The 12,910-nt window shown below is 40.5% G+C and overlaps 1 protein-coding gene across 2 annotated transcripts in view; it reads left to right on the plus strand.

Moving 5' to 3' along the window:
- Nucleotides 1-366: 366 nt before the first annotated feature.
- The window catches only part of LOC140209927 (troponin I, slow skeletal muscle-like), a 107,859-nt gene continuing 95,315 nt past the window's right edge, over nt 367-12,910 (plus strand). Inside the window, exon 1 of one of the 2 annotated variants that reach the window (XM_072278598.1) lies at nt 367-458. The gene's annotated coding sequence lies outside the window, so the exon portion shown is untranslated. The remainder of the gene's footprint in view (nt 459-12,910) is intronic. The other variant, XM_072278599.1, reaches the window with a different exon arrangement.

A 12,910-nucleotide genomic window follows, 5' to 3' on the forward strand; every position in this document is an offset into this window, starting at 1 on the left:
AAGATTGGGTTTTGTTCAATGATCTCAATTTATGGCAGTAATATTCCCATTGCAATTTTGCTTGGATTTGGTACAGAGTGCATTAGTTGCACACAGCTACAGCTACATAATATAGGTCACATTCTGTTGCCTTTGTGCACAGTCTAGCCAAACATTTCCTGTTACTGGAATGAATTATGCTTTTGTGCAGACCATGTAAACATTTATTTATAGAGGCTTTCTGATAAAGCCAGGAAATACAGCATAATAGGAAACAGTGTTAGTTACTCTTTCACTAAGTTCTTCCATAGAAGAGAACTCTGGACTTTGAAAGGTTTGTTGGAGGTGGAATAGTAGTTTTCCTCATGGAACAATTGAGATAGTTGGTAACTGCTAGCATAGGAGAGCCAATTCAGCAGTGGTGATGCACTCAATCCTAGCAGACATGGGCTAGCAAACACAGGTTGTTGAAGCATCAGGTTGGTAAAATGCACAGCCATCTTAAAGTTTCACAATGTTGTAATCTTTGTGTTCAGATGATTCTCCCATGTTGAACACTGCTTTAACACTTCCTGGTAGAATTATTAACAATAATTAGATGTCTTATTATGAATTCTGCAATTCCTCAGTTCATTTAATGTTATAGGTATTAGCATGGTAAATGCCTTTCAGCGTAGCATCATTGCTAACTCCTTTCTTTATCTCAGTAATCTGTGAAGCATTTGGAGGAAGAGAGAATGAATGCAGAAGGATGGAGAAGGATGGGTGTGATTGCACCCCATACACCGTGCGTATGAGTCAGTCTTCTTTCAAGAGCTACACTTTCAGTTTCAGTTGATGTGCATGGGGTTGTTTTACTATGTAAACATCATCTTAATTTCCTCTTGCATTAAGTATTTAACTTGCGCTGTAAAAAAAATACAGTGATCTCTTTCATATAATGTTCTACATTTAAACCGGAGCTTCCAATGTCTCTTCTCATTCCTAATGGTAACCACCTTGTCATATTCCTTGCCAATTCACCGAATTCAATCTCATTAGATAACTGGGATCAGGTTTCTCATGCATAAATCTAAAACACTTGTGTATACAAAGAACAAACTTGGATCTGACCCCAACATCACCAGTCTGAACACCACTTATTTAACCCTTCATTTCCTGACCATCAATTTTCTATCCATACTGTTATAACTCCTCGTATATCACGCACTTTGATTTTCTTCATGCATTTCGGACTTTATTGGGCACTTTCTAAAAGCTGATTATATAAATAGCCTTTCCCAATTCAATTCGAGGTCAAATGTGTTGAAACGTTGCAATACGTGCTCTCCATATTTTACTTAAAATAAATAAAACCTTGTTCACTTCTAAATACTTACCAATTGTTGATTCTAAGTTTGCACAACTGGATTTAATCTTCCCTCATTCGAGGTAATGAGTATTAAACCAGCTGCTTACTGGAGTCAGGCCATAACTTGTGTACTTAAAGGGGATTAGCTGTCTGATTTCTCTCAGAAAAGTTAATATTAATATGAAAGGGGCATTCTGTCGGCTTTCCATCCTGAGTTCTCACAACATTGATAGAACGGATTATTGTATTATTTATGAGACTGGGGGAAACCAGCATCTATTGCTGTCCTTGAGCCACTTCGGGTCTAAGTTTTATAATTTAAACCCAATGACACTGAAGAAATGCAAATGTATTACAAGGCCATGGTGCGATTTGTGTAGTTCAGAAACGTCACTCATTCAGGTATTTCAGTGACTTTTGATATCCCTTGCAAATGGTGGAGAGGCTTTGGAGAGCCACAAGGTGAGTCTGTCATCATGGAATATCCAATCACTGCTCTTGCAGTTGCATCATTTATGTGGCTGGTAAACATCTGATCAATGATGACTCACATTATCACACCAACATCCAGGACAAAGCCATATTCTCGATTGGCGTTTAACCTACAGCCCAGAACTTCCTCTGCCTCTACTCAGTATACAATCTGTAAAATGCACGGCAATTCAACTATTTCAATATGACTTCTTAAATTCTTAGCCACCACCATGAAGAGGAACAACAGCAAGATTGGTGCCTGCAGGCTCTCCTCCAGCTCATACACTGCCCTGAGGTGGAAATGTATTGAAATTGACTTTCATTGAGTCTAAATTATGAAACTTAGACACAGCAGGACTGTGGGAGTACTTTCAGTAGAAGTACTGGCTCAGGAAAGACAGCTGGGATGAGCAATTAATTCTGGCCTTGCAAGCTATGCCCCAATTCCAAAAATCAATGCAATGGTAAAAACATTGAACATTATGAATAGATGGCTGGACTCTCATGTGGAAGATTGTCATTGCGTGGCACTTGCGTTGATAAAATGTTAGTTGATTTGCTATGAACTTATTGACATCGGCTCTTCTATGACATTTTGTGAAGCACTGATGTTCTTATTCTCTGCTATTTTTAAAAAATGGATAACATGTGTCCAGTACTGGACTTCCTATTTACCAGATTTGTAGAAATAACTCTGCCACAAGCCACAAGCATTGTAATAATTCAAAAAGAATGTTAACCACTGCCTACTATAGGGAAAAAGGAATGAAAAATCTACTGAGATAGATTTGTCTTCCTTTAACAGAATCCATTCTTCATTTTCTGCTGGCACCATCCCTGCCATTCTGTTAATTATATGCTTAGATAAACCCTCAGTATTTTAATTTATATCATTGACTTTTGGTTATTCTGTCCCTCACTATATTCCTTGAAGACTGAATTTTTTTTTGATTTTTATTAGTTTAGTCTTTTTGTACAATATTTTCTTACAGTAGCGCTTAGATTCAATATTTTTCCAGGAGAAAGTTATTCTGTGCTTTGTGCATCTGTAATTGTATTTGCTCACATTTTTTATCTCTGTGCTAACATTTTTATCTAGTCATTTCAGACCATATTCTCACACAACTTTGTCCAGAGCTGTATGCAAAGGATTGCCAATCTCCGGCACTATCTTGTCTTTCTCCTGCTTACAGAATTGTTGACCGATTCCATTGGCAGGATTAAAACAATCAGCTCACAATGCCAGGGACTATTGGTGTGAATCTGTATCCTATGACCATGTAGCAAAATTTATTCATTTAAAGGAAACATTTCCATAATAGAGGCTTTAATAACAATGTTGTTATTTACTGGTTTGAAGGGCTGGATGGCCTGTTCCTGTTCCTACTTTCGTTAGATATGTTTGAGTAAATAATGATTTGCAATCCTCTGCATGAGGGACATCCTCTCATAAAGGGTATTCTGACCCAAAATATTTCAAAACACATTATGTCTCTTAAATCAAGTAGAAAAGGACAATACACTGCTATAGGCTGTTGGAGAGAGTGTCTTGGTATCGGCCAATAGGTGGCACACTTATGCAGGTCAGGGCAGGAGGGAAGGTGTTAGGATTTCTATCTCAAACATGCACTGTTCCCTTTGATGGTCTGCTGGAAGTGAAAGATGCTTGTTCACTATAGGGAACTGAGCTTTTATAAGTTTGAAACTTGATCTGACAGACCTTCAAATGAGAATTTAGTTCTCAGAATTACTTTTCCAGAAAGCCATGTTGCAATCCTATTATTTAAGAAAGGACAACATGTGAGTATCCTTAGTAAACTACAGGATCGCCATCTTCTGGTAATCAAATAAATTTCAGCAAAATATTCTTTATATTGGTCAAAGTTCAAACTTCAATGTAAACTTATTATCAAAGTACATATATGTCACCATATACAACCTTGAGATTTATTTTCTTTTGCAGCATACTCAATAAATCCAATAGCCACAATAGAATCAATGACAGACTGCATTAACTGGGTGTACAATCACTGTGCAAAAGACAATAAACTGCACAAATACAGAAAAAAGAGAAATAAGAACAATAATATTAATACCAAAAGTCACAATACTAAACACCACTGGAATAAGACCATAAGACAAAGGAGCAGAAGTAGGCCATTCGCCCCTTCGAGCCTGCTCTGCCATTTTATCATGAGCTGGTCCATTCTCCCATTTAGTCCCACTCTCCCACCTTCTCACCATAACCTTTGATGCCCTGGCTACTCAGATACTTAACAATCTCTGCCTTAAATACACCCAATGACTTGGCCTCCACTGCTGCCCGTGGCAACAAATTCCATAGATTCACCACCCTCTGACTAAAAAAATTTCTTCGCATTTCTGTTCTGAATGGGCGTCCTTCAATCCTTAAGTCATGCCCTCTCATACTAGGCTCCCCCATCATGGGAAACAACTTTGCCACATCCACTATGTCCATGCCTTTCAACATTCGAAATGTTTCTGTGAGGTCTCCCCTCATTCTGCTAAACCCCAAAGAATACAGTCCAAGAGCGGACAAACGTTCCTCATATGTTAACCCTCTCATTCCCGGAATCATTCTAGTGAATCTTCTCTGTACCCTCTCCAACGTTGGCACATCCTTTCTTAAATAAGGAGACCAAAACTACCCACAGTACTCCAAGTGAGGTCTCACCAGCGCCTTATAGAGCCACAACATCACATCCCTGCTCCTATACTCTATTCCTCTAGAAATGAATGCCAACATTGCATTCGCCTTCTTCACCACTGACTCAACCTGGATGTTAACCTTAAGGGTATCCTGTACAAGGACTCCCAAGTCCCGTTGCATCTCAGAACTTTGAATTCTCTCCCCATTTAAATAATAGTCTGCCCATTTATTTCTTCTGCCAAAGTGCATAACCATACACTTTCCAACATTGTATTTCATTTGCCACTCCCTTGCCCATTCTTCCAATCTATCCAAGTCTCTCTGCAGACTCTCTGTTTCCTCAGTTCCTAGCAATTGAGAAACGAGTAGGCTTGGCTATACCCACACCTCAGGTTTTACCAGCTTGAGCTGAGAAAAAAACAGAAAAACAATAATAGTAATAATCATAATAAATAAATAATAAATATTGAGAACATGAGATGAAGATATTTTGAAAGTAAGTTCATAGATTGTGGGAACATTTCAGTAAAGGAGCAAGTGAAGTTCAGTAAAGTTATCACCACTGGCTCGAGAGCCTGATGGTTAAGTAGTAATAACTGTTGCTGAACCAGGTAGTGTGTGTCTTGAAGTTCCTGCACCTTCTTCCTGATGGCAGCAGTGTGAAGAGAGTATGGCCTGGGTGGAGGGTTCCCTACTGATGGATGTTGCTTTCTTGCAACAGCATTTTGTGTAGTTGGGAGGGTTTTACCTGTCATGTACTTGGCCGATGCCATTACCGTTTGTAGGATTTACTGCTCAAAGGCATTGATGTTTCCATACCAGACTATGATGCGGCCAGTCAATATACTCTCCACTGAATGCAGAAGGAATCAAGCAGAAAAAATGCAATTTGTTAAAGTTAGGAATAGATTAAAAGAAGAAGATTTATAATGTAGATACTCGAAGCATAAAGGAAAGGAAAAGTAATTATATGAGATCAATTTAATATGAGACATAAAAACAGATTATAAGACACTAAAGTTAGGTACAAAGGAAATGTTTAACGAAATTTAATGTGATTAACATAGGTTGAGACTGGAGAAAATATAATGGGAAATAATGAGATGGCAGAGAAAATTAAAAAACTTTTTGTTTCTGCCTTCATGGAAGAAGACAAAAAATCTTTCAGAAATAATAAAAGCTAACACACTTGGAGTGAAGGAGGAGCAGAAAACAATTCGTAAAAAAACTTGGAGTAATTAATAGGACTGCAAGGTCATAAATCCCCTAGACCTGACCATCTGCACTGAGTGGCTAAGGATGCCCTGGTTGTCTTCTTCAAAATTCCATGGATTCTACAACAGTTCACACAAATTAGAAGGGACTGAATGTAATCTCATCATCATCATTACTAGGTGCTGTGCCCAGTTTGAGCTTTGACTGCCATGGCCCACACACTCCTGTTTCGGGTCAAGTGGATCAATTCATTGGTATTCATTTCCAGTTCTCTGGCTGCTGTCTCCATCATCATTTGTCTTTGTCTTCCTCTTGCTTTCTTCCCTTCAATCTTTCCCATAATTACCGTGCATTCATAGTCATATTCATGGTCATAGTCATACTTTATTGATCCCGAGGGAAATTGGTTTTTGTTACAGTTGCACCATAAGTAATTAAAAAATAATAAACCATAAATAATTAAATAGTAATATGTAAATTATGCCAGGAATAAGTCCAGGACCAGCTTATTGGCTCAGGGTGTCTGACCCTCCAAGGGAGGAGTTGTAAAGTTTGATGGCCGCAGGCAGGAATGCCTTCCTATGACGCTCTGTGTTGCATCTCGGTGGAATGAGTCTCTGGCTGAATGTATTCCTGTGCCCAACCAGCCCGTTATGTAGTGGATGGGAGACATTGTCCAAGATGGCATGCAACTTGGACAGTATCCCCTTTTCAGACACCACCATGAGAGAGTCCAGTTCCATCCCCACAACATCACCGGCCTTATGAATGAGTTTGTTGATTCTGTTGGTGTCTGCTACCCTCAGCCTGCTGCCCCAGCACACAACAGCAAATATGATTGCACTGGCCACCACAGACTCGTAGAATATTCTCAGCATCGTCCGACAGATGTTAAAGGACCTCAGTCTCCTCAGGAAATAGAGACGCCTCTGACCCTTCTTGTAGACAGCCTCAGTGTTCTTTGACCAGTCCAGTTTAATGTCAATTCGTATCCCCAGGTATTTGTAATCCTCCACCATGTCCACACTGACCCCCTGGATGGAAACAGGGGTCACCGGTGCCTTAGCTCTCCTCAGGTCTACCACCAGCTCCTTAGTCTTTTCCACATTAAGCTGCAGATAATTCTGCTCACACCATGTGACAAAGTTTCCTACCGTAAGCCCTGTACTCAGCCTCATCTCCCTTGCTGATGCATCCAACTATGGCAGAGTCATCAGAAAACTTCTGAAGATGACAAGATTCTGTGCAGTAGTTGAAGTCTGAGGTGTAAACGGTAAAGAGAAAGGGAGACAAGGCAGTCCCCTGTGGAGCCCCAGTGCTGCTGATCACTCTGTCGGACACACAGTGCTGCAAGCACACATACTGTGGTCTGCCAGCCAGGTAATCAAGAATCCATGACACCAGGAAAGCATCCACCTGCATCGCTGTCAGCTTCTCCCCCAGGAGAGCAGGGTGGATGGTGTTGAACGCACTGGAGAAGTCAAAAAACATGACCCTCACAGTGCTCGCTGGCTTGTCCAAATGGGCGTAGATGCGGTTCAGCAGGTAGACGATGGCATCCTCAACTCATAGTCGGGGCTGGTAGGTGAACTGGAGGGGATCTAAGTGTGGCCTGACCATAGGCCAGAGCAGCTCCAGAACAAGTCTCTCCAGGGTCTTCATGATGTGGGAGGTCAACGCCACCGGTCTGTAGTCATTGAGGCCGCTGGGGCATGGCGTCTTCGGCATAGGGACAAAGCAGGATGTCTTCCTCAGTACAGGAACCCTCTGGAGACTCAAGCTCAGGTTGAGGACATGGTGAGGTACTCCACATAGCTGAGGGGCACAGGCTTTGAGCACCCTGGTACTGACACCATCCGGTCCTGCAGCCTTGCTTGGGTTGAGACGTTTCAGCTGTCTTCTCACCTGTTCAGCTGTGAAGCCCACCGTGGTGCTTTCATGTGGGGAAGGGGTATAGTCATGAGAGCAGGGTGGGGGACTGTGAGGAGGGGTAGGAGGGGAGAGTGGAATGTGTGTTGGTTGGGGGCCGATAATGGATGACTCATGTGGGGGATTCTAACTCGTCTTTCCTAATCACATATCCAATGAAGTTACATTGCTTTTTCATGATCTCATACATTATTTCTCTTTTTGTGTTTACTGTGTTCATGACATCCTCATTAGATATTCGTTTATCCATGATACTTTGCATCCTCCTCAAAAACCACATCTCTGCTGCTTCAATTCCTTTCCTCATGTTACCAGATATTGTCCAACAGTCTGAGCCATGTAACATAACTGGATAAACGTAACATTTCAGTACTCTGAGGCGGGTTGTCATGCTTAGTTTAGTATTGGTCAGTATACTCCTCATTCTCATAAAGGTGTCTTTTGCCATCCCTATTCTTCTTTTGATGTCCATGTCGCACCTGCCATCTGTTGTCACCCAGCTTCCTAAGTAGCAAAAGTTCTGTACTTGTTTTGTCTTTCCCATTTATTCTCAGCCTGCAGACAGGATTCTCCTTCTTTTTAGATAACACCATACATCCTGTCTTATTGCAATTGATAGATAGACCCATTTTTGCACTTTCTTCAACAACTATATCAATTAAGTTTGTAGTTCTTCCTCCATACTTGCAATTAACAGTGTCATCTGCATATCTGAAATTACTGATGTTTTCGCCACCAACTTTGATTCCCAAGATGTCTCTTTTTTTTTGTAATATTGTTTCACTGTACACATTAAATAGATCAGGGGAGAAAACACACCCTTGTCTAACACCTCTCTTGATTTTCATGAACTGACTCACTTCTCCATCTATTCTTACAGCGGCAGTTTGCTCCCAGTACAGATTTCTGATTAGGCAGAGCTCTTTCGAATCTAGATCTAGAGTTTTCTGTAATATTTTCAAATAACTTATTGTGCTTCACTTTATCAAATGTTTTTGTGTAGTTGATAAAACAAAGAAACAAATCTTTTTGCACTTGAATAGCTCATTCTGATAGTATCCTTAACATCAATATTGTGGTTCTTGTCCCTTTGTCTTTCACAAAACCAGTTGTAATCTACCTATTCAAAAAAGGTTTGAGAAAGTAAACTGAAGTACAGACCCGTTAGCTAAACATTAGTACTGGAAAAATTCTGGAACCAATGATTAATGAAGTATAGTGGGGTCAGTTAGAAAATAATAATTAGATTGGACAAAGTCAACATGGAATTGTGAAAGGCAAATCATTTTACTAAATCTGTTATAGCTTTATTTGATGTGACTATAACTAGGTGAGTAGTTAAGGTGGCAGGGGGAGATAGTGGATGTCATATACTGTATTTGCCCACTTAAAGGGCTCCTATGAGATAGTACATGAGAATGTACTTTTAAATTTTACTTGGTACTGCCACTTCGACCAACATTTATTGCCTGTTCTAACTTGCTCCTGGAAAGATGCTGAGGAGCTTTTTTCTTGGCCTGTTTTCTTGTGAAAGTACTCACATAGTGCCGCAGGATTTAGACTTAGAGTCAATGAAGAATTGGCAAAATGTTTCCAAGTCATGATGATGTATGACTTGAGCAGAAGCCTACAGTTAAAGATGTTCCTCTGTGCCAAAATGCTAAAACAGCAGAGAACATTACAGAACAGTACAGACCCTTCAGCCCACAATTTTGAGCTGGCTCTTTAACCTAATCTAAGATCAATCTAACCCTTCCCTCCTATATAGCCCTTCATTTTTCTATCTTCTGTTGCCTGCCTAAGATTTTCTTAAATGTATCTGCCTCTACGAACATCCCAGGCACCCACCATTCTTTGTGTAAAAATCATACATCTGACATCCCCCCATACGTTCCTCTGATCAGCTTAAAATTTTGCCTCTTTGTGTTAGCCATTTCCACCCTGGGCGAAAAAGTCTCTGGCTGTTCACTCAATTCATGCCTCCTATCATCTTGTATACCTTGTACCCCTCTATCATGAACCTTTGTGGTCTTATGTAGAGAGGGTATGATCAAGAGTTTAGAAATATAAGAGGTGATTTAATTGAAGTATGCAAAATTCTTACGTGCCCTGACACAGTCGATGCAGGGATGATGATTCTTTCCTCTGCTGTGATGTTTAGAACAAAGGTTATGGTCTTAAAATGAAGGGTATTCCATTCAGCATTGAGATGAAAGGAGGCATCTCCACTTAAGGTAGTTAGTATTTCAAAGTTCAAAGTAAATTTATTATCCAAGTATGTATATGTTACCAAATACTACTTTGTGATTCATTTTCATGCAGGGAAGTGTGGACTGGAAAATCAGTTGAGGATTTTGTTCAAGACAGACACTAAAGAGATTTTTGGATTTGAAGAATAATCAAGCACTATAGGGTTATTGCAGGAAAATTGATCTTCCAGGGTATCAAAATTTAAGCTTCAAAGTAATTTTTAAAATTGAACAAAGTACATATATGTCACCATACACCACCCTGAGATTCAGTTTCTCATGGCCATTCACTGTAAACTGCACACAAAGACAGACAACCAATGTGCAAAAGTAGGCAATCTATGCAAATACAAAAAAACATGATTAAATAAATAAATATTGAGAGCATGAGTTGTATAGTCCTTGGAAGTGAGTCCATAGGTTGTGGGCTCAGTTCAGTGTTGAGGTGAGTGAAGCTATCCTCGCTGGTTCGGGAGCCTGATTCTGGTGGTGTGGCATCTAAGGTTCCTGTGCCTCCTTCCTGATGGCAGAAGTGAGAAGAGACTGGGTGGAGGGTGTCCTGCTTTCCTTTGACAGGGCTCCTTGTAGTTGTGCTCAGTGGTGGGGAGGACTTTACCTGTGATGAAATGGGATGTATCCAATACTTTTTGTAGTCTTTTCTGTTCAAGGGTATTGGTGCTTCAGTACTAGGCTGTGATGCAACCAGCCAGTATTCTCTCCACCATGCATGTATAGAAGTTTGTCAAAGTTATAGATGGCATGCCAAATCTTTGCAAACTTCTTGGGAAGTACATTTGCTGTCATCCCTTGTCTGTAATAGCACTTACATGCTGGACGCAGACAGAGCCTCTGAAATGATAACTCTGAGGAATTTAAAGTTGCAGACCCTCTCCAACTTTGAACCTGGGATGACGATCGGATCATGGACCTCCAGTTTTCTTCTCCTGTAGTCAATAATCAGCTCTTTGGTTTTACTGACGTTGAGTGAGAGGTTGTTGTTTTGGCATCATTCACAGATTTTCAATCTCTCTCCTATATGCTGATTCATCACCATATGATTGATTCAGCAATATGGCATTTGATACCATTGATTTGGGTACAGTCATTGAACTAGTAATCTAGAAGCAGGGATTTTAAAACCTACGTGTAAACGGTGGAATTTAAGTTCAAAATGATGTGGTCTAGAGATATACCTCAGACTGACCAGTTAAAGACAGCAGATTTCCTCCCCTGAAGAACGTTAGTGAAACCAGAGGTAAAAAACAGCAACGTGTAAATCATTGTGATTAATATGAAAAGAATGAAGCTCACATCATTCTGAAACCACAGTCAGAAGATAAGGGTGAATCAGAGACCTCACGCCATAGATTGCACAAGGCCATAGTGAAGGAGGTTGTCCTATACTGGAGGAACAGGCATGGTCTCAGAAAGCCTGTGAAAGTGGCTTGACAAAATCAGAGATGGAGAATATTGAAGATCTCACAGAGGATCCTGCAGTGTGAGAGAATCGTAGCTCAGTAACAAGTCTTGGGCAAATGGAACCAATTAGATCAGATCTGGAACAGTAGTCTGCTGAGTGGGAGCCTCGCGCTTAAGTAAAATGCATTTAGGGAGAAGTGGTTACCGATGCTTTAATCTGGAACACAAAATAATTTCTGGAGAACTCGGTAGATCAGACAACATCGACATGGGCAGAGAGATGGTCAGTGTTTATCGTTGAGGTGCTGCATGAATTCTTGACCTGAAAGATTAGTTATTGTTATAGACTAATACAGCACAGTAACAGGTCCGCCTGATCCATGCTGAACACCAACACTCCTCCCTGCTAGTGCCAGTTGCCATGTTCGGCCGATAACCCTCTCCTCCCATCTAAGTGCTTCTTAAATGTTGCAAATGTACCTACCTCGACCACTTCTTCTAGCTTCTAGTTCCAGAAACTCGCTACCCTCTTTGTAAATAAAAAGACTCTTTTAAATCTCACCCAGATTACTTTGGAGAGAATTTGTTTCCCTTTTCTTTAATGATGAAGGTAATGATTAACATATTTAATCAAGGATGCTGTTGTGCCGCCTTTATAGTGAAACATATGCTGGTTCTAGGACAGAACTACTGATATGGTAATGTCAAGAAATTTAGGGTTACTGACCCTCTCCAACACCCCCACATCCCGTAATGAGAACTGTCTTGTGGACCTCCACTTCTTCCTCCTGTAGTCAACCTTCAGCTCTTTGAGCTGGCATTGAGTAAGAGATTGTTCCTGTGACACTACTCAACCAGATTTTCAACCTCCCGCCTATATGCCGAATCATCACTACCTTTGATTCAGCCTACAACAGTAGTGTCACCAGCAAACTTCAATGAGGCATTGGAGCTGTGCTTGGCCACACAATTATAGGTACAGAGTGAGTATAGCGAGGGGCTAAACACATCATCTTGTGGTGCACCTGTACTGATGGTGATTGTGGAGTGGATTTTTTTTGCCAATCTGTACTGACTGGGGTCTGCAAGTGAGGAAACTGAGGGTCCAGTTGCATAGGGCAGTATTGAGGCCTGGGTCTTAGAGTCTAGTGCGGAATCTTCCATGAGTTAGAAACTCAATGTGCTGAGTTTCTCCAGCGGGATGTTTTTAGTGTGTATAAATTTTTATGGCTCTGTAGCGAAAGTCATTGTAAAAAATTCTGCTTTGAACCATTTAGGTCAGATTATAAAGCAGTTTTATTTGTCAGTTTAAATTACTGGCTATTGCCATGTAGCTTCGAGAATGGATTGGAGAGGATAATGAGTCATTACATGAGTATACTACTGTCCTTGTTTACTCTAATTTAAACCCACTAAATCCTGTAGCACTGAAGACTGGAGCAGAGGCTGTTATCCTGTTGCTCATTATGAAGTGACCTCCAGTCACATCTTTTTGTGTTGCCAGTTGACCTCTTCACATCAATGGGAAATCTTTAAATCTTGGGCAGAAATTGCTTGATTTTTTTTGTCCTTTTTATGACTCCTTTGTATTGTGAACTCAACTCCAGGGTCCATCAAATGTCA

This window comes from Mobula birostris, chromosome 14 (genome assembly GCF_030028105.1).
Source record: "Mobula birostris isolate sMobBir1 chromosome 14, sMobBir1.hap1, whole genome shotgun sequence".
Lineage (NCBI taxonomy): Eukaryota > Metazoa > Chordata > Chondrichthyes > Myliobatiformes > Myliobatidae > Mobula > Mobula birostris.